This window comes from Mesoplodon mirus, assembly GCF_964341445.2.
Source record: "Mesoplodon mirus genome assembly, chromosome: 5".
Taxonomy (NCBI): Eukaryota; Metazoa; Chordata; class Mammalia; order Artiodactyla; family Ziphiidae; genus Mesoplodon; species Mesoplodon mirus.
The window spans coordinates 178,580,018-178,602,979 of record NC_138980.1 but is presented as its reverse complement, the minus strand read 5'-3'; the positions used below and the strand labels follow the sequence as shown (position 1 = coordinate 178,602,979).

Below are 22,962 nucleotides of genomic sequence, written 5' to 3'. Positions count from 1 at the left end.
CACTCCCCACTCTCTGCAGTGGAATCAGCAGTCACTTAGCCATTAGCAACAGTGAGAATTGGAAATGGCAGTTCCATTTTGCTGATTGATGGTTAAAAGCTGTTATTATACATTGTAATTTAGTACTCTTATTTTTAAGAGTTAGAGTGAAACAACTTATATAATTAAATTCATAATTCTCCCCCATCTCTCCCTGAGAGATTTCCAAAACCCTGTCTTTACAGAGGACAGAAGAGCTCTCTATTTCTTAATCCTCTGGCAAGTCCAAGGACATAAAAAATAGTTCTTTAAAATGCTTCAACAGCAAATTTAGCTTTACTGCTAAGTGGCATTCCAACGAAGCCTTCCTATTTAATTAGTTAAAAACATTTAAAAAGCCATTTAATTTCCTGTTACTACATCCGTAGACATGAGGGGCAGTGGTCTGCACTTATTCTTAACAGTCTCTTTTTCACCTGTAAAAAGTATGCTTTATTTTTCTGGGTTGGAATCAAATGTAACAAATGCAGCCAGTGTGCAGAATGCAGCAGGGCTGAGAGGAGTAGTTATGAACACCACTGTCGTTGAAAAGGATTTTAGACGTGGGTCACTTGAGCCCTGTGGGTCTCAAAAACCAGTTTGTCCTTCACGTGAAAGAATGTTTTATTTGGAACCTTGAGATGGAAATGGAGGCTTACCCTTGGGTCTGTAGTAATTGCTCTTAGTTGGAAAGTGTTCTAGGGACCCCTTTTCTCAATACTCGTCTCTGAGTGCTCATAACAAACATTCATTAAGCATAGCCTGAGCACTTGTGAAATGTCCTCTGTGGGCACTGAGTGAGGGTAAAGCTCCTGATCTGGCACAGTGGTGCCCGTTTCCCTCTGACTTGTTTGGACGTTACTAAGAAGCATCCCCTCCAGGAAGTGGAGGGAACCATGTCTTTCCTGTGACGGAGCAGAGTAGTCATCAGTAACCTGCATCGCCAGAGACACACACGGTGGCTGGTCAGTAACTAATCAAATGAAAGAGAGAAGGTGGGTGTTTTATTAAAAGATGAAACAATCCAGCTGTGCCCAGGATGAGGTGGAAGAAGTGTTCCTTTTTACACGAGTTCTGCCCCAGCTTTTACTTGCTTTTTCTACATTTCACAGCTTCCCATGAGGATATTCATGGGACATTTCTCCTTTCTCCCATAAGTTCCATTCTTCCACCCTCCCTTTAGTGGGGCCATTAAGCTCAACCTTAGGTAGTCACATTCAGGTCAGGGTGAAGGGTATGTTTTTCATAGGAATGAATACATAATAATTTATGTAAGAATATTATGTAACAATAATAACTTGCTCTGCCAATTTACACTATGGAAATCACTACAGGAAAGTCCTGGTCACACAGGCAACAGGGCACTCATACATATTTCACTGCCCATGGCATCTTGCTGGTCATGGGTTACTGTGGAGCACATACCTTGAACATTTTGTACCTATCTTTTCTGCCCCTTCATGAATAAAGAAAGTGTCTGCTGGTGCAGATGCAATAGAAAAAACATTTGGGAAATGAGGATTATGATACCTGCCTGTAAAGATCAAATGGGGTTAAAAAAAAAGGAAAAAAAAATAAGTGATTTACAAAGAACAGGGCATATTTTAGATATCAAGTACTATACTGAGGTTTTTTTTTTTTTTTTTTTTTTTTAGCACTGTTATTTTCTTGTATTGGTTTAAAAAAAAAGTGGAAAGAATGTAATCTTAAATTTTTATTTGCTCAATTTCCAAAACCAACGAAGAAAAATACTTCTTATCAGTGGACAGGCAGAGATAGGGTAACGATAGGATAATTCTAGAATAGCAAAAGAATAAACATTCTTTATTCCATAAGAATAACGTTGAAAGGAACAGAAGAATATAAGGTCAAGTTTCCATCCCTTCAGAAGTAATTTCACAGGGATTTCAAGAACTGGGAAAGGCAAAATCTGCCAACAGCTTTAAAATGGAAGGTTCATGGGTAAACATCAAAGTAATGAACTAGAAGAGCTTTAAGTACCTTTGGCCAGTGCTGGAAATATAAACTCAAAATAATACTGGCTTGTGATGTGAGAAAACATTTTATGGGATTCTTTTTATGAAAAGTGTATAAAAGACAGAATGCTACAGATTAGGTAGTTATATTGCTCTGGAGTAATTGTTTAAAGCAAAACTATTTGAAATAAAGAATATTGCTCTGATATAAAGAATGAGCTGCCCATCAATAATCAGTATCACCCCGCCTTCTAAACCCCCAAAGCAAGAGTGCATTTTATTTAACATGGGTCCATACTAATCATTTTTGTTTCCTTTTATTTTCTGATCATTGTCAATCCATTGATAGCATGTAGTAACTTATCTGTTTACCAAAATATTGACTTAATAGGAAACCCTATTCCCATCCCATCTTGTGCTCAGGAAATTAATTTCACCAGTATTTGTCTTGAGGTAGAATTCATTCTCAGTCTATGACCTATCATCTACTTGAGGAAATTTATTTAATACCTGAAAATTGTGGATGATGTCTCCCAGCACATTTAAACACAAAGTATAATTCCTAATACATTTTTTTTTTTTAGATGTTGGGGGTAGGAGTTTATTAATTAATTTATTTATTTTTGGCTGTGCCGGGTCTTCGTTTCTGTGCGAGGGCTTTCTCTAGTTGTGGCAAGCGGGAGCCACTCTTCATTGCGGTGCACGGGCCTCTCACTGTCGCGGCCTCTCCCGTTGCGGAGCACAGGCTCCAGACGTGCAGGCTCAGTAGTCGTGGCTCACGGGCCCAGTTGCTCCGCGGCATGTGGGATCCTCCCAGACCAGGGCTCGAACCTGTGTCTCCTGCATTAGCAGGCAGACTCTCAAACATTGTGCCACCAGGGAAGCCCCTAATACATTTTTTATAGACTTACCAGTACATTGCAAGTCCAGTATGGATAATATTTTCCCCTAAGCCTTTCAAAGATAGGTTGCCCCCAGATGTGATGCTCCGTTGCCTCCAGCTGCTTTGGTGTGGACTTCCTACAATACCATGCTCCTACATAACCATAATGCAGCTATCAAAACTGGAAATATGCATTGTTTAACTCCTGACATTCCGGTTTCTCCAGCTTTCCCAGTAATGTCCGTTATAGAACAAGGGCCCATGCATTGCACTGTGTTCTTAAGTCTCTTTGGTCTCCTTCTGGATGGAACAGTTCCTTTGGCTTTTATTAACGCTTTTGAAGGTTGCAGGCCAGTTATTTTCTAAGATGCCCTTTAACGTGGGGGGTCCAGTGTTTCCTCATGAATAGATTGAAGTTATGCATTTTGGCAGGAATCTCAGAAGGGATGGTGTGTCCTCATCACATTCTATCAGGGGCGTGTACGTCTACTTTGTCCCATTATTGTTAGTGGTCATTACTATCAGGGTGCTGTCCAACAGCCTTTTCAACCTTGAAATTACTATTTTCCTCTTTGTCATTAGTACATATTTTGTGGAGAGGTGCTTTGAAACTATGCAAATATTCTGTTTCTCATCAAACTTTTAATATATTTATTTGCTTGTTTGTATCTACATGGTCTGATGTTCAGTAGATTATAAACCACTGCTGTCACTGTTTATTTTGATGTCCATAGGGTCTCAGATTTGTCCAGTGGGTGCCTCTCCAAGCTTACCTTTGACTTGTCCCTGTGATTCTTTGAGCATTTCCTCAATTTCTGGCACAAGCTATTTTGGGTTCCTCTTGTGCCCTCGCTGACCTAACCCTAAAATCAGCCATCTCTCCAAGGAGCCCTAGTTCTTTTGGGTGAAGAATGACATTTAGTGGCAAGATCTGGGCTTCAGGCCTTTCCGTTGCCATTGGGGTGTCAGTCCTCCATTTATTTTTATATCTGCCTACATCTTAAACAGCATGACTTCACACCGATATTTCCATTTCCATTCCAGCATAAGCTTCATGCCAGTTTTCTCTCTTTCCATTGTGGCTCCCTTGACCAACAGTGAAAAATATTTAGCTCTCATGGTCCTAAATATATTTATTTATTTGATGAAACCCTGCATGTAACCAGTCTCCTGTTGCAACTGTCAGCCCGTCCCCCTGACCCCTCACTTGAGACAGTTTCCTTCCCTCCCCACCATGTCCCGTTCCCCCAGCTGGGTCTCTGACACCCAGTCAATGAGAGGGTGTCCCCTCCCCCAACTGGGTCTCTGACACCCAGTCCATGTGAGGGTGTCCCCCACCCCAGCTGGGTCTCTGACACCCAGTCCATGAGAGGGTGTCCCCTCCCCCAGCTGGGTCTCTGACACCCAGTCCATGTGAGGGTGTCCCCTCCCCCAGCTCAGGCTCTGTACTTGACTTTGCCCAGTGTAGGAACTCCACACACCCAGCCCAGCTTTGTCATCTTGGGTGAGTTTCGCTTCCCCCATCCCCTGTTGGTTCAGACGCTTCTTCTCTGCCTCAACTGCGGGCTGGGCACTCAGTTATTCAGGAGGGAAGGAAAAGGACAAGAAGAGAAGGGGTAAAGGATGGGCCTGGAAGAGGAAGACAGCGAACACATTGTGAACGGACTTTATTTGTAGAAGAGGAAGAGATTCTTCTCAGTTACTTTGTGTGATTCCCTTTGTACCGGTCTTGGCACCTTTTCTTCTAACCCTTTTCTGTCTTTGTTTCCTAACTGGATTTCAAAGAAAAGTTTTTCTGGAATCTGAGATGATTAAGGGAATCTGGAATCCTTAATAACCAAGGGAATAAATTATTTTGATATTAGGAAACTTAAAGAAGAGCAATTTTGCACTGTCTATGTAAGAAGGATACTTTGTTTGCCTATCATAGATTTAGCAGAGGTAGCAAAGCCCTTAACAATTTATGGTTAACAAGAAAATAAGAATTTTGCCTGTATCAGTAGGATAGCATGCATTTGACGGAAAGTTCCACCAAAGCAGAAAGGAGTCTTTTTGCCTATGATTATATCATGGCAGAGGGAGACTGAGGCTAGGGAAGCATGATGAAACTTCCCTCCTCATGCCATGGTGCCTGCCTCCTGCTTGGGCCCTGGGAGGAAGGGTGGCAGTTATGCAGCCACTAGACAAGGTTAGGGATCTGGGTAGGTGTCTTGCCTCCCAGACTGGGGCATCTGGTCCATCAGTCAGGAGCCCAGTCCATCCTGCAGCCTGTGTTTGCGTAGCACTTACTCCATTTTAAATATGCACCTTGTCTGTTCTTCATTTGCTAAACTTTGTAGGTCAGCTACACTGTCAGCAGGGTACTGAACCATCCTCAAGGAATTTCCAAATATTCCTATTCACATATTACATTTGCATTTTGTATTTGAAATTTACTTACTTTTTAAATGTGTTTATTTCCTTGGTATTCCTAGCAAGGAAGGTCTGAATTTTCATTTTCTGTATGTTTTATTTTCCCGTGAGAGAGAGAGGAATTTGAATATAGATTTCTTTCACAAGCAGGTTATATGAGAATCCATATTTATTAAAGAAGATAAGCCAAACAGTGCATATTGATTTTCTAACAGGATTACTCATATTTCAGAAAATTTTATAGGATTCCTTTATGCAGTGGATACTTTAATATATTTAAGTTGTGATACAATTTGAACAATTTTAATTTGGACCTAAAATAGAAAATATAGCCTGTCATCTATAGCAAGTGTGCAATCGTAGTAACGCAGATTTGTTACATAACTGATTCTTTTTCAGTATAATTCGGGAACTGTATATTGGAGTCTGGAATTAAATTGCATTTAGGATCTAATCTGAGAAGCTCAAAGGAGAAACAGCACGTTACCAGCTGCCCAGTTTCTGGCTGTGGAAGAGACGAATTGTTAGGAATTTGGATCTCTGTTCCTGCGGTTTTTTCTTTAGAGAAGCTCAGGATATTAATATTTTCCAAAGAGGGGAAAAGAGACTGTTTCACTGTTCACTCTGTGTAGCATCCAGCTATTGATTATGATCTGTATCCTATTTGAACAAGGTATCATTTATCTGTTCTAAAGACATTATAATTTGGAAGGAGTGGGGTAAGCATAGAGAAGAGGTTAAAAACAGGAAGTACCTAATGTGACTGTGTCCTAAAGCAAATCGAAATGCACTTCACAGTTCTCCTTTTGCCTTCCTTACCCTTCCCCCAGCGGGACAGATAAACCTCATTCTCTTCTAAATGACAGGAACTTCGCACCATCATGGCATCAGAGAGAGTTTGGTAGGGCAAGTGAACAACAAAACGAAAATTAGCACTTCGCTGCAGGATGCCAAATCATTTAAAAATGCTCTGGCAATTTTAAGAATATTTGAGGGAACCCTCCTACACTCTTAGTGGGAATGTAAATTGGTGCAGTCACTATGGAGAACAGTATGGAGGTTCCTTAAAAAACTAAAAATAGAACTACCATATGATCCTGCAGTCCCACTCCTGGGCATATATCCAGAGAAAACTATAATTCAAAAGGATACATGCACCCCAATGTTCATAGCAGCACTACTTACAATAGTCAGGACATGGAAGCAACCTAAATGTCCATCGACAGATGAATGGGTAAAGCAGATGTTGTGTATATATAATGGCATATTACTCAGCCATAAAAAAGAATGAAATAATACCATTTGCAGCAACATGGAAGGACCCAGGGATTATCACACTGAATGAAGTCAGAGAAAGACAAATATCATACGATGTCTCCATGTATGTGGAATCTGAAAAAACAATACAAGTGAACTTATTTACAAAACAGAAATAGACCCACAGACATGGAAAATAAACTTATGGTTATCAAAGGGGAAAGGAGGAGAGGGAGGGATACATTAGGAGTTTGGGATTAACAGAAACACACTCCTATATGTAAAATAGATAACTGATAACTGATAATATACCTACTGTATAGCATAGGGAACCATATTCAATATCTTGCAATAATCCTATAATGAAAAATAATCTGAAAAAGAATAGATATATGTATATTCATATACATAAAACTGAATCAATTTGCTGAATACCTGAAACTAACCCAACATTGTAAATCAAATATACTTCAATAAAAAAAAGTGTCTGAGACAGAGAAGCTTCATGTTGGTAGTTAACTATTTGACTCTGATGATGGAATGAGACCTAGGTTTATTTTCCAACATTTGTGAACCTGTTTTGGGTAGGAGATAGAAGGAACAGAGGAAAAGGGAAGCCCTATCAGACTATGAGTTTTATCTTGGAGATTTGATCAAAGGAGCATGAAAAGAAGGATTTCTCTAAAAATGAAAAATGCCATCGATCACCCAACAGCTGTCTCTGTCCTCTTCTTGAACCTGTCATCTGAATTCTGTACTTTCTGTTCATTCAAAGCAATGGATTCATGTCAGATGACTTACATCATTACAGATTGATTAAATGTCAGCTGAATGGCATGTTCCACTGGCTGACATCTTGACAGGTGGTTTTCCTAGTACTTTCACCAATCCATGCATTTTTGTTACAGTATATACAAAGATCTGAGGCTCTGTCCTTTCCAAATGTTTATGAGGATAGTTTGTGAAAGATACTGATTTCTAGTAATTTATTAAGCCATCCATGATGCTTTTTATTTTTTAATTATGTTTTGAAGCAAACAGGCCACTTTATATTTTTTAACATCTTTATTGGAGTATAATTGCTTTACAATTATACTTTACAATTGCTTTATAATTGCTAGTAATGATTCTTTTTAAAACCCTTAGTGGACAATAAGAAAGTCAGCAACCCCTATAGGGAGTCACATGAGACAGACTCCTTCTAGGTACTTGCAGGTCAAATGATGAATCTGCTAAGTTGTGTGAACTTGAGAGAGTAATATATCTGCAGCTTGACTTTAGCGAGAACTTTGCTCTGGTTCTAAGGTATCTCTTTAAAGAGTAGAGAGAAACCCAATGAAACTCCATTGGTGCAATGGAGAGAGGATGTACAGATACTCACTAGGAGACATTCTAAGGACAGACAGAGCTGGGGATGCTCCTAGTTACCTGTAAAGTGGAAATAATAATAATAATGCCTCCTTCCTAGGACAGTAGAGATGATTAGATGAGATGATAAATGAAAAGGACTTAACTGGGCCAGGTACACAGTTAATGCATCAGTTAGTAAACATCAAGTGTTGATAACAATAACTACATAGTGATAGAACTACAACATCCTCATTTTGTTTGTGGAATGCAATGGCCTGGACAGGCTAAGGGAGGGGACGTACTTTCTATCCATTTTTGCAGCAATAATCACAGTGTGCCCTCTCTGAGAATGATGTACATCAAATTTGCCTTCCCTGAGAGATGTGAGTTCCTGCCGGCAGACTCTGGGTTCATCATGTTTGCTGTTCTTCTCAGCAGCTCATGAATGTCTTGGCATGTCAGAGAGTATGAGATGGTGCACACAGCAAGCACTTTGGTCTCAGATGGAATCTGGGCTTGGATTCAGTTTCTCCCACTTTATAGCTGTGCATCGTGAACATGAAGGTGGACCACCCGGAGCCCCCTCAAAGAAAGACTGATTGTCCAGCTGTTCAGGCTGTTGGTAACAGCTGGCTTTCCACCCTTAGTCCCTTCCAGGCTGCCTCAGCTGCACAGAGCTGCCAGCCCAAGGTCATACCTTTCCAAGGGCGGCCCACATCCATGACTGATCGAGGTGGGGGGCCCAATGCAAGACAATTCTGATTGGCCATTTCAGTGCCACAGCTTCTGTGAGTCTGTCTGAAGTTGTCAGGCCTGCATCCCAGCCCAACTTCTCCCTCTGCCAAGTCCCGAGTCCTTCCCTCTGCTTGGGCATTGATCCGAAGGGCACTCCCTACTAAACACCCAGCTCTGTTTCATATGTGCTTCCTGGAGAACCAGACTGCAGCATCGCGTAAACTTGGCCTAAGTCTTTAGTTTACTCAGTTTTCTCATCTCTAAAATGGCAGCAGTAACACCAACCTCCCTAGAACATTGCTGGCCTTGGTGCTGATTAGATGACCTGGTGTATAGGAAGAACCTGTTGTCAGGCTGGCCTCGTCCTTAGTCCTCAGTAAACAGTAGACAGAAGCAGCGGCGGTAATATATTTTGCTAAGTCTAAATGACTTTTATAGAAGCTGAGGTAAATGGAACATGAAAATGCTTTGAGGATATACGTTAATAATCAAAGTCCAAATGACCTATGGAACTGAGTAGGGCCAAAAGTTGCATCATACATACGTAACACCCTCAGAGCCCAGGTCTGGACTGGTTGACCATCCTGTGGAATGTCCTCTGCAGACTCAAGGCAGTGAGATTCATCTTGGTGAGATGCTAGAAGCCCACACTACACTGATGAGTGAAGTTCGGAAGTCCAGCCAATACCTGGGGACCTGTGCTTCTGTAGGTTAGTAAGATACCAGCTTTTGGAGACCCAAGAGATGGCTCACCCCTTGTCACGAGTGAGAAGGAGGTGTTTCTAGGATCACTTGCCAGTTGGACATCTTGAGCTCTTTCCCTGGAGTGTTTGTTCCCTGGAGAAGCCCACTCCTGTTCCCCAGCCAACCTTGGGCATTGCTCATTTGGACCAGCCAATGGTACTGTGATACATTGGGTCAGACCATCCTGCACCTCAGCTTTGTGGTCCTGGCCACCTGCATGTATACATCTCCATCTCTTTGCATCACTCCTTCCGCCCCCTCAGCTGAGATACTGTATTGGTTTCCTAATGCTGCTGAGAAAATCACCACAAACTTGGGTGCTTTAAACAACAGCAATTGCTAAATTCTGGAGTTCATCATTTCACAAAAATCAAAACCAAGCTGTGGCAGAATTGGGTCCCCTGGAGGCTCTGAGGGAGAAGGTTTTCATACCTCTTTCCTAGCTTCTGGTGGTTGCCAGAAATCCTCGGTGTACCTTGGCTTTTGGGGCTTCAAAACTCCCATCTCTTCCTCCATCTTTACGAGGCCTTCTCTTCGTGTCTGTGCATCTTGTCACCTTCTTATAGGGACACTGGCCATTGTCTTTAGGGCACACTCTGATGATCTCAAAGCAACATCCTTAATTTAATTATATCTGCAAAGACCCTTATGCCAAAAAAAAAAAAAAAGTAGTATTCTGAGCTTCCTAGTGGACCTAACTTGGGGGATTGTATTCAACCCGCTACCAATACCAACCTCCACAGATGGACAGCAGTCCCACTCCTCTCCTGCATGGCTTGCTACAGACCCTCCATGTATTCTCCAAGACCAGAGAGTCCGTGGGGCTCCCCTTCACTTCACTACTCAGGTATTACTAAGCTCTATGGTGTGCAACATACGAAGATACCTCCTTGGAAGATATTTATGGTAACACATAGGAAAATAAAGCAAAACTAGAAGAATTTAGAGTGAGGAAACATATGGGAATTCCACTCTTGCTTAAACAAAACTCTCATCCATAAGGCAATCATCAAGGATTCCTGAGGAACAGTTGCAGACAGGAGAACTAAACATCTGCCATTGGCTTTTTGCTCCATTTTTAAAAATAGGTGATGGGGTCACTTTAAAAAAAAAAAAGTTGAGATAAAGGTTTCAAAAGGTTTTCAGTGAATATACTTCTTCCAACCACTCTAAATTTTCTCATTGTTTGTAGTAGTTTTGCATTTGACCCTTTTAGGATTTCGAGGTATATAATCATATCATTTTCAAGTAAATCTTTACTTTCTGATTTTTATAGCCACCTTTTCTTTCCAATTGCTTTGCCTAGTACCTCTAGAAAAAAGTTGACAGTAACATGGTGATAGTAGACACACTTGTCTGTTTTTTTATTTAGTAGGGTTGACGTTTGTCCTTTAAACAACATACTGGCTTTGGGGTTAAGTTAAATAAATGTTATAATTTGAAGGAAGTAACCATGTATTCCTACTTACAGACATTTTCTTTTTTCTTTTTCTTTTTCTTTTCTTTAAAGATTGATCTTGAACTTTATCAAAAGAGTTTCTAAAAAGAATCACCCGTGGGCAAGACTGTATGATTTATTCCCTTTTATAATATTGAACGATTCTTGAATCTGGAATTAGCTCAGTAGGTCATGTTGTGTTTTTATCTAATTTTCTGCTTGATTCTTTTGACTAATAAATTATGAGGGGGTTTGGATCTGTTTTGACAATAATAAGAGCAAACACAGGCAGCGCTGGCCATGGGCCAGGGATGATTCTGAGTGCTTCACTCATGGGTGACCATCTTCCATCTCAAATGTTTATTTAGATTAAAGATCATCCCCTTTTTTTCTGTGCAGATTCTTCTGTTTAGATTTACTTTCTTTTCTGGGGTGTTTTTCTCAAAGATATACTCTTATAAATGCAGTCTCTTTCATTGAAGGTTGCAACTGTATTTTATAGAGTAGAGTGATCTCTTTTCATGGTTTCAATTACTTCTGTTCTGATGTTTACTTTTCCCTGGTTGTCCTTTCTCTATTAACTCCTGAGTCATCTAGTACTTTTTAAAATTTATTTCTCCAAGGAATGAGTTTTGAATATATTTATTATTTTTATTGAATTTCTGTTTTTTTTTTAATTTCAGTTTTTTCTTTGTTAATTCCTTACATTAATTTTCTTTGGTTTTGTTTTGGTTTTGAACTTCTTGTGTTAGATGCTTAATCAATTTATTTTTCTCTCATATTTATGTAAGTACTGAAGGCTATACATTTTCCTCTGGAGCCAGCTTTAGCTCTATGCTTTATATGTGCTCATCATCATTATTTTCTAGATGTTTTGCTGATTTGGTTTGAATTTCTTTTGTTACACAAGAAAAACTTTTGCTGTTGTTTTGATGATTATGGATTTTTCTCTTCTGTTTTTGTTATTAATTTTAGCCTTTTTTGCATTAAGATTAGAGAACTGTCTATGTTATTTCTACTTTTTAGAATTTATTAAGGCCATTGTTTAGTAATCTAAGGCCAGCCTGAATTTCTTTTTTCCCTTACAACAAAATTGATCTTTCTGCCTGGTTGCCCAATGGACTTCTTTATTTTTGAAGTCCAGCAACTTTACTGAAATTTGATGTTTTATTATTACTTTGCATTTACTCTACTATTTTTCAGAGTGCCCTTTTAATATGAACTACATACTACTACTGTTACTGACAGTCATTCTCATCATTAGCACTAGAACTCTCTGAGCACTTGTGGGGGTGAATCACTGTGTTAATTGACATTCAAGTCATTGTGTTCTTATAGCCACTGGAGACGCTAACTGACAGAATTTCCTGCCTCAGAGTGGGACTGCTTCCGGCCATACACCTAGTGATGCCATTCCTTCTGGAGCCTAGCCTCCTGAACATCCTGAATCCAAGAGGGCTCCCCACAATATTCCTACAATTGCAAAACAGGGACCTGGCTTTTACAGGACCCTCACCTTGAGGTACATCTCTGCTTCCTTTCTGAATCTACAGACTCCTTTATGGGGGTTCTCTTAGAGTGTCTTTTCTTGGTTTCCCACCTCTGGGTCCTGCTTACATTTAGTAGCCCTCACACCCACTTTGGAGTCTGGAGTTTCTACTGATCTTCTAATTTTGTCAAAAATATAAATTATGTATGCATTTCCTGTGCTCTTTGGTGTTCTGGATAATTTTTAGGATAAGAAGAAGAATTGTAACCTTTGTGGGTCAAACTGGAAATATTTAGTTTTTAACCTTTTCTTTAGTTTCTTAAAAATTCACCTTCTATGCCATAATGAAATGGCATAGACTGGGTGGCTTAAACAACAGAAGTTTATTTTCTCACAGTTCTGGATGTTGGCAGTCTGAGATTAGGGTACCAGAATGGGTTCTAGTGATGGCTCTCTTCCTGACTGGCAGATAGCTACCTTCTCACTGTGCTCTCACATAGCAGGGAGAGAGGAAGAGGGAAAGAGAAAGAGGGAGAGGCAGACAGAGAGAGAAAGGGAGAGGAACAGGGAGGGAGCAAGCTCTGTTGTCTTTTCTTATAAGGACACTAAAATCAGACCAGATCAGGGCTCCACTCTTAGGTCTCCATTTAATCTGAATTCCCTCATCACTCTCAGTGCAGTCACACTGGGAGTTAGAGCCTCGACCTGTGAATTCATGTGGGGTGGGGGGACATGGTTCCAATAATTGGTTTGTCTGGTTTACTAAAAGTTTAGCAGGTCTGAGTCTCAGTGTTGTTTAAAACACTCATGATGCTACCGAGCCTTCTATTCTAATCCTGGACATTCCTGCTCTCCTTTCGTCCTTTGACCTGTTCTGCCAGGAGAGAGACCCAAGTAGACCAGAAGTAGAGTTGAGGTGGTGAAGGGACCCGTGTCCTCAGCTTCTCACTGACCAGTGGGGAATCACTGATCTGGAGATGAAGGCTGAGGTGGTGGGAACTTTCCCCATGGTCCCATCCTCTCCTGCTCTGTGTTATTATTATGACTTTCTACAGGAATCCTCACATTGTATTTCATGATGCTTATTTGTCTGTATGTCCTTCTGTCACACGTTCCCTGGGCCTTGAGATGAGCTTTTGAGACCTGTGGCAGGAACCAGAGCTTTTAAATATTTTTATTTGTCCCAGCACCGGGGGTACATAATGTTAAATGGATGCCTGCATGAATAGACACATGAGGGATGGAATGAATAGGCACACACATGCATGACCGGGTGTAGCAGCATTGTAAGCATCCGTGTGCCTTGGACAGCACCCAGCGAGGGGGACAGTGAGTAGTCCTTTCTCTTTACACTGTCTCTGAGCATGACTGCTGGGTCAAGTAGTGGTGCCCTTTAAAGAGAATCGGGAAGAGTGAAAACAGCTCCGACGTCCTCAAACTTTTATTTTATCCTTTTGTTTTCTTCAAGATAAGTCAGATCCTCACATGAACGTTAAATAAGTTTTAAATCAAGCTTACCATATTATGGAGGAATCAGAGGAAAGAAACAAAGATGATTGAAGAATTAGGAAACTGGATATACAAAGGGAAGTTCAAGATTGGGATTACTCATCACTGACAGAAAAATGAGATGAAACTGAACTGGCTCCAGGGATATTAACATGATCCATAGGAACAGTAGGCTGGATGGTTGAGTCCAGCAACCCCTGTGTGCTTGGTCACTGAACCCATAGAGATCATCATATTTTAGCTAGTTAATGAGGCAGAGAAGGTCACTGATTTGGGTTCCTATTAATGGAGAAATAAAGACATTTTCAAAAATCCTGAAGACGCTGAGGGCGTTAATCTGAAGTAAACTGCCTTACACATACCTCTGGAAGTTTGGTCAAGGAAGTACTTAGTGCTCTAAGCTACAGGTTATACTGTGATCTAGACCTCCTGTTTAAGGTTTCTTCTGAAGTGGTCTTTTTAAAAAATATTTAATTATTTATTATTTATTTTGGCTCCATCGTGTCTTCGTTGCAACACTCGGGATCTTCATTGCAGCATGCAGACTCTTTAGTTGTGGCATGCCTGTGGGGATCCAATTCCCCGACCTGGGATCGAATCCAGGCCCCCTGTATTGAGAGCATGGAGTCTTACCCACTGAATTATCAGGGAAGTCCCTAAGGTTTCTTAACAGGTCGAAGACTGCTTCTCTTGACTGAGCACCAAGGAAGTTCTGTAGGCAGAGCTAGGCTTTCATTTGGAAGGTCTTCTAGTCTTTCCCTGCCAAAGAGTATCTGGAGTCTTAGCAAACTCTTCTTATTATGGGTTGGAAATCTTGTGTCCCAGACACAGTGGTTCTCGGGTGGACCAGTCACTGTGGACACATTTGGTGGTTGTGAGATTGGAGGTGACAGTTGTTGAGACAGAGGTGGGTGGATCCCAGCAGAGATTAGGAGGTGGTGAATTGAAGAACCTCACCTGTGCAGGTGGGATGCACTGTCATTCCTATCGTCTCCTGGCAAATCCTGAAGAGTTGGTTCATTAGTAGTTGGTTCACTTGATTATCATTTTAATTACCTCTCTTAGAGGACCTTCTCAGATGACTCTAGGAATTGGGATCTTCTGACTGTAAACATCAATATTTCATGGCAAATCAATTTCCCCACATTTTTAGTTCTTTTTGTTGCATGATCTTCTGTGTATCAAAACCCATTCTGGATATTTCCCTCTACTGTGGTTTACCTTTACTACTCATCTAACAGCTTTTTGGACTTTTGAGGAGGTTTGGTCTGTTTTTTTCTTATAAATAAGTCTTCACGACCTAGTTTTCAGAGTAAAAACTGTCATTTCTAAACAAAATGTAAAAGTCAGTGTACAAACTACACAGTTCTTTCCTTTCCTTTCCTTTCCTTAACTCTATCTCATAAGGAATTTAAATAATTTTTTGGATTTGGATAAAAAGACGAGGAAGGTGTGTAGAAATTTTACCCTGGTGTTGCATTCTTATGGAAAATCTTAAGAACTGTTTTGAGCTTATCTTTTGGATGAGTTTAAGATTCTCATTTCTTATTTAACATGTTTTAAAATCTAATATTTATAACATCCACAAAGTAGAAACGTATTTCCGTTTCTTCCCGGCCTTTTGAGTTGCATATAATGTAAGAGTCATTTTGATGATCTCTGGCTCCAGGTCTCAGTAAATGTTTGTCTTCAGTAGTAGTCAAGAGTCCCTTTCCTAAGCTTTTCATCCTACTGCCCCTGCACTGGATGCATCACTTACTCCTGGGGGTGCTGCAGGAGATGCTGGCTTGGCTCTGGACCTGACCCACAGCTCTCCAAGGCATCATTCTAAAACTCAAGTCTGCCTTCATAATCCTTCAGTGGTTCTCGTTCCCTGCAGAACAAATAACCCAGATCTCTTGGGATAGTGCGCTAGGCCCTGTAGCACCCGCAGCCTCGCCCCACCCCTTCCCACCTGCCTCAGCTCTACAGAGGCTGAGCCACTTGCGGGTACCTGATTGTGCTTTGCCTCCTCTCATGTCATTGCTGTTACATCTGTTTTATTCTCTGTCTAGAGTATCCTCCTGTTATCACCTGTCCAGTGCTTGAGAACGAGCCGGGTGTCCCCCACAGAAAGTCCTCCATGGCCCATGAACTTGTCCCAGGAGCCCAAGTTTGGGGTCTTGGAGCCCAGCCATCATGCACCTCTCATCTCAAGTTCACTGGATCTCTTTTCTGACTCCTGTACTACCTGGATGCTCCTTGTAGAAGGGACATTTTCGTTGATCTCTCCAGGCATGCAGATGTTTCCCAGATATATAGAATGCTTCTGTTCACTGTATCTGATCTTAAGAACCTCAAGCTTACTAGGAACGCTTACTTGTATGCTGCACTAGCAAAAGCAGTTAAATTCTTTTGCTGAGTCCCCCAGAACGAAAAGATATGTTTCCCCTTTTCAAAGACAGCATGATGCATAACGGAAAGAGCTTTAATTTTGGAGCCAGAAAGACTTGAGCTCAAATCCCAGTTGTACATAAATTGGTTGTACAAATTTTAGCAAGTAACTTAGCTTCTCTGAGCATCTGTTTACTTATCTGTAAAGAGGGCCAAGGACAGAACTGGACCGAGGATTAGAAACCATGTGTCAATAATTCCTGGTGAGTGCTTGGCCTATGTTAAGTGTTCAATAAATGGCAGCCATTATGGCTATGATTATGGCTTTCTGCGTTTTCTCTCTCTCTCTCTCTCTCTCTGGCTTACTTTTTTATTATTTTTCAGTAACACACACATAATCAACCTTTAAAGTTAGCAGAGAACTTCTTCCTGAAGTATTTAAATGGGTGAAAACATTCAACGTCCAGAAAGATATTACATGATGATATTTTAGAACAGTTAATGGAAGAATCATATAAACCTTAAGGGGAACCCGTATAACCCTCTACCAATTAGATCAACAGTGAAATGTCCAAAACTGTAGAAAACCATTATGCAGTAGGAGAAGTGATTTAAGAGGTAGCTTTCAAAACTAATTTCTTTAATAACAATAACTTTAATTAAATTGTAGTGTTACAATTGTAGTATTACAGGGCTTCCCTGGTGGCGCAGTGGTTGAGAGTCCGCCTGCTGATGCAGGGGACACGGGTTCGTGCCCCGGTCCGAGAAGATCCCACATGCCATGGAGCGGCTGGGCCCGTGAGCCATGGCCGCTGAGCCTGCGCATCCGGAGCCTGTGCCCCGCAACGGGAGAGGCCACAACAGTGAGAGGCCCATGTACTGCAAAATAAATAAATAAATAAGTAAATAAATAGATAAATGTAGTATTACAAATTAATTAAATTGTAGTATTTTTACTAATCAGATTAAAATTTTAGTAAATCTATTTCTTGTAAATTTAGAGAACTTATTAATGCCAATTGAAAGTTCATCAATCTATCCAGGAGATGTATTTTGTGTAACTGCTGCATTCCAGTCCTTTTCTAAGTGCTTCCAAGATGAGCATGATGTAAAACAACAAAATCTCAGGCACCTTAATATCTACTAGGAGACCTGTAAGTAACATTGAGAAACAGAAATGCAGGTTAATAGCAGTTTAAAAAGGGTTGTCGGGCTTCCCTGGTGGCGCAGTGGTTGAGAGTCCGCATGCCGATGCAGGGGACACGGGTTCGTGCCCCGGTCTGGGAAGATCCCACATGCCACGGAGCAGCTGGGCCCGTGAGCCATGGCCGCTGAGCCTGTGCATCCGGAGCCTGTGCTTCACAACGGGAGAGGCCACAACAGTGAGAGGCCCGTGTACCAACAAAAAAAAAGAAAAGGGTGGTGATTGTGTCCTCTGTAATAGAATTCTTCACCAACAATTTACCATAGTCAAGACATCTGCAGTCCTGGATTCTGCATTTAGAACTTAGAAGGTGATTTAAGGTGATACCAAGTGTCTCCTGTCACTCAACTGTGAGATGGTCAGTTGGATTTACGAGTACGACCATGAGCAACAAAGAAAGGCCTGTGTATGTTCTAGAACAGGAGTTCGCAGTCTTTCTATGGGAAGGACCACAGAGTAAATATTTTCGAATTTTCCAGCCATTTGGTCTCAGTGGCAACTGCTCAACTTTGCTCGCTGTAGCCTGCAAACACCTATGAATAACATGCAAGCAAATAGACGTGGCAGTGAGCCAATACAACTTTATTTACAAAATCAGACTCGACATATTGACTCATTGTAGAATAATAAGTAGAAATCTTATTTTCACTCTAACTATAATAATTTATCACCCCACAAAATGCTGCTCCATTCACTTAAACATAGTTTGTTATTTTTCAGAAATTTGTAATGTGCAACTTCCAAAGCCACCCTTTCTCAGAAATAGACCTCCATCTTGCTATTCTGTGAATCTTGTAAGAGGCCTCACTTGTGTCACATCTCTAGTGAACATGAGGTTAATTTTTATTTCATTGGTCTCAACAACTCCACTACTGATGTAAGACTCAGGATTTTTCTCCTTTTCCCATCACTTATTTCTGTGGTGCCCTGGATGTGTCTCAACATCCTCTGCTGGATTTTGAGCAGATGCTGCAGAGTTCATATAACACAGTTAATATTTTTCAACAATGTGTCACTGACTGGGAAATTCAGGCATACATGCCATTCATTTTTCAGCTTGCAGGGTCCTGCTAAAAATTTCCCCCAAAGAGTCTTCCAAAAGAGTAGAATAAAAATGTCCCAGGGTATACCGGTGAGCACTTCTTACATCTCGTATCCTGGCTGGGTCTCTGTTTTACAAAGACAGCTGCTGGTGAAACAAGACTGCACATACTGCTGAAGGAATGTTGATTCTTAATGTTTCTGCACATTTCTACCTCTGCTTCTCTCTCTCTCTCTCTCTCTCTCTCTCTCTCTCTTTATTAACTCAAATTGAGGGAAGGCTCAAGGGAAGATAAGAACCTTCTTAGGAGAAAAGACGCTTAAGGATTTTCATTCCGTCCTTTGGGGTCTTCCCAGCAATCTGCTTATTTAGCTGTCAGGTTTCACTCTCTGGGCTGAGAATTTCCCCTAGTGCTGTGTTTCACATATGATTGCCTGTTTATAGTCAAGTCTCCTGACTAGTGTGCAGGATTCAGTTACATAAGCATCAGTTATTTGATCCCTTTCCACTTGCAGCTGTTTGCATTTCTCTTTTCTTGAAAGAACCACAAGTGATTCTCAGTGATTTCGGCTTCTGACCCCATCCATTCTCACGGGGTCTTAAAAGATTGTTGAGACATTTTGTTTAGAACGTCTGAAAATTTAGCCTGCAGAATTTTCCTGGTCTGCCCAAAGCTGGCATCTAAAAATAAAATTTAAGCTGACTGGCAGCATGAGAAGTGCCCACATCAGCAGATGGTGTGAAATGCAAGGCTGGTAAAATGAAAATATATGCGGGAAAATACAAAACTCCTTCCCATTTATTAAAGGTCTGATGGGAACACAGGCTCTTCGTAGATGCAGTGGGCTGTTAGATTGGGGGATATTGGATACAGAAGAAGTCTGTATTTTAGCAAGACACTTAATGAGATCATGCCTGAGGTCTTTAGGATGAGACAGAGAAACAGGGTCTGGGAACACAGTGCCACCCAGAGAGTTCGTCTCTGACAGAGCAGGCAGACCCAGTGTGCCCAGCAGTGTGAAAGGAAGTATTCAGGTGTACTCTGCAGGGTCATCCCTGCCTCTGCCTGTCCCACATTTTAAATCAAAGGCTTGTTTGGTGATAGAGGTGATGCCGAGAGCAGCCCTAGAGAAATGTTGATGACATGAGTCTGGAGGAGATACTGGATAGAATGCAAGTAGAATAAAGAGCCAAAAGCAATTTTGTCTAATTAGAACATGTGACAGATCACTTAAGATTAGATTTATGAATGGATGAGGGTCAAAAGGTGATCTGCATAAACAAAAAAGGGAAGAAGCATAAAGTAATGGAATTTCTCATGACAAAGAATGTTAAGGATCTTAGCTGTCTGCAAGTTGTATGTGATTTGTTTAAGTTGAAGCAGAACAATAAATTCTCCCGAGCAAGAGCATGTGATGTGTGTCCACATCAAACAAAAGAAAATAATAATATCAACAGAAATAGCTCTGTCTTCATGTCTTTTACTGAGAAATGCATTTCCAGAAAATGGGTTGATAATCACTAATGGATGAACATTTACTATTTCATTGACTTGAGTTAACTAACATCTACTTTCCCAAGCATCTTGACTCAGTCAACCTCTCCCTACTGCTGAGAGGAACCTGAGAATGGGAGTGGCAGCAGGGGACTCAGAGTTGCCCAGCTTGCAAATGGCAAGTGTAGATGGGATTCAGGCCCAGGCCTCTAACCACTGTGGAATTCTCTGAACATGTTCTCCCACCCCCGCAGTTATGAACCATGAAATAGAAGACTCAGCTTTCCCAGAGGTTACATAATGAAAGGAGAATTGTAGGCGATTTTCTTGACTTTCATGGCAGACTGAGGAGGAAATAAAATTTTGACACAGGGTCCATGATCATTTAAATGAAAGACAGTGAAAGCATCACCAAAAGAATGGGTCTCTTCAAAGCCTAAGACTGAACCATCCCCACTGTTGATGGTCGATTATATCTGGGAAGCAGGCATATGTGTACATAATCACCTTCTGTGACAGTGACATTGAGAAGACACAGACAGGGACGGAGGAGAGAACGCTGACCCAGGAACATGGGAACGTGGGCTCCAGGCCCAGCTCCACCACTAAGGAAGTAGTCTTGTGACTCAAGCCCTTGGACCCACCCAAGGGCCCTAATCTGTGAAATGAAGGGCTTGGAGAAAATGATCTGGATGGCTCTTCCAGCTCTATTCTTTCATGATTGTGGAAACAAAATGCAGAGCATCTGTGTAAAAACTGTTCTGTAAAATAATGAAAGGGAAAAGAGCTGGCCTACTGAGAAGTAAAAGGTTTCTGGTGATGGTGTGGTTGTGAATTGGTGCTCAGGTGTTTGTTATGAGGCAGTGAGACGAAAATTCAGTTAGAAGAAGTACTGATTGTGGGGTTCCGACTGGAAAGACTTCAATACACATTCTTTTTCCAGATGCAGACACAAGTTACTTGGAGCTCTCTTTCTTCTTGCTTTCTGTATTTGTTTTTTAATGAAAAAGAAACAAACAAACAAAAAACTCAAGAAGAACTACAATCAGTTTACCCTGAACGACCCTTGGAAAATCAGAAACCTGTATGTGAAACGAGTGTGGCTCGATAGATCAGAGAACAGATGTGCAGGCAGCAAAGTGATGCCACACAGGCTCCTAATCTTAAGGACCACTTCCTTGGTCCCTCCATGGAATTCTCCAGAGCTTTTCACCCAGTGGTAATTGCCAAAACTGTAGGCTTAGTGACCACCTGGCCTTTATCAATTTGTTTGTTATCACCGCACTGGTTTAGACTCTGATTCAATAATCCAACTGGGAAGTAGAAACAGCATAATTCTTGTAAATGAAAAGATACTGCACCATATAAAACAAATACATTATAAATCCCTCCAGGTATTCTAAATTGTTGATTAACCAGATAGAAGTCTATCAATTTTATTGGTCTTTTCAAACATCCATATTTTATTTTTATGGATTTTCTCTATCATTACCTGATTTTAATTCCATTAATTTCTGCTCTAATTTTATCTCCTTCCTTCTACTTGCTTTGTGTCTAATTTTCTCATCTTTCTCTAATTTCCCAGATGAAAGCTTATGTCATATATAATAAATCTTTTCTAACATTCGAATTTAATACTATAAATTTCCCTCTAAGTACTGCTCTTGCTGCATCCCACAAATTTTGACAGGTGGAATTTTTGTTTTCATTTTGTTCAGATTGGTTTTATCACCTGGGATGTGGTCTATTGTGGTGAATTTTCCATGTGTTTCTGAGAAGAACTTGTTTCCTGCTGTTGTACGATGGTGTGTTCTATAAATGTCAACAAGGTCAAATCGATTGATCCTGTGGTTCAGGGCCTTTTTACTGTTACTGACTTTTTTGCTGGCTTGGTGTATCAATTACTGAGAGAGGGATATGAAGTCATCAGCTATATCAACTGCGCCACCAAGGAAGTCTGGTTTTACTCCTTAACATGTATGAATGTTCTCTGTCTCTCTCTCTGTGTGTGTATATATATATATATGTATATATATACATATATATATATATATATATACATATATATATATATGTATATATGTATATATATATATATGTATATATATGTATATGTATATAGTGGAGTTGTCTCTTCTTTCAGTTCTATCAGTTTTTGCCTCATATGTTTTGACTCTCTGTTGTTGTTGGATATGCATTTAGGATTATTATTTATTCTTGGAGAATTCACTCTTTTCCATTATGTATGGTTCCTCTTTGTCTTTGATAATCTTCCTTGTCCTGAAGTCTGTTTTATCGAAGTTGCTATGACTATGGCAGCTTTCTTTTGATTAGTGTCTGTGTTTCAGACAATGTTCTCCATGAAAACAGAACCATTAGAAGATACACACACACACACACACACACACACACACAGTTTATACCAAGACAGTTACCGATTCCCCTCACGCACATGAAGCTGATTGGGGTTCAGGAACACATATCATATTAGATTCCCCTTCTTTCAAAACCAGCTGAGAGATACACTCAGGATGCAGAGAGACAGGGGTAAAAATAGCTCCATTAGGACCACAGAGCAAATAAGCTTGATAGCACTTCACCTCATCCTTTTCCACTCCCCACCTGGGTTTGACCACTTCCCCTGGAGGAAGAGCCCACCCACCAGAACCTGTGCTCCCTTTCATAGGAAGATCCCACAGAGCCAGGGAAGATTGCTGAGGTGAGCAGACAGTATTTGTTTCCTAGAGCTGCTGTAAAAAATTACCACAAATTTGGTGGCTTAAAACACATAATTTTATTCTCCCCCAGTGCCGGAGGTCTTAAAAGGATGCAATCCATTCCACTGGGGATGAAGTCAAGGTTCAGCAGGTCGGCTCCTTCTCAAGGCTCTAGAGGAGAATTGTCCCCTTGCCTTTTCCAGCTTCTGGAAGCTTCCCACATTCCTGCATCATTTCGACTTCTTGCTTCCATCACCACATCTCCTGTTTCTTCTCTGATCTTTCTACCCCTCCTCTTATAAAAATCCCTGTTTTCTTGG

The 22,962-nt window shown here is 40.8% G+C and overlaps 1 protein-coding gene across 2 annotated transcripts in view; it reads left to right on the top strand.

The window, feature by feature from the left end:
- ADCY2 (adenylate cyclase 2) overlaps nucleotides 1–22,962 on the top strand; it is a 436,230-nt gene that overhangs the window by 110,105 nt on the left and 303,163 nt on the right. The gene's annotated exons all lie outside the window — the stretch shown is intronic.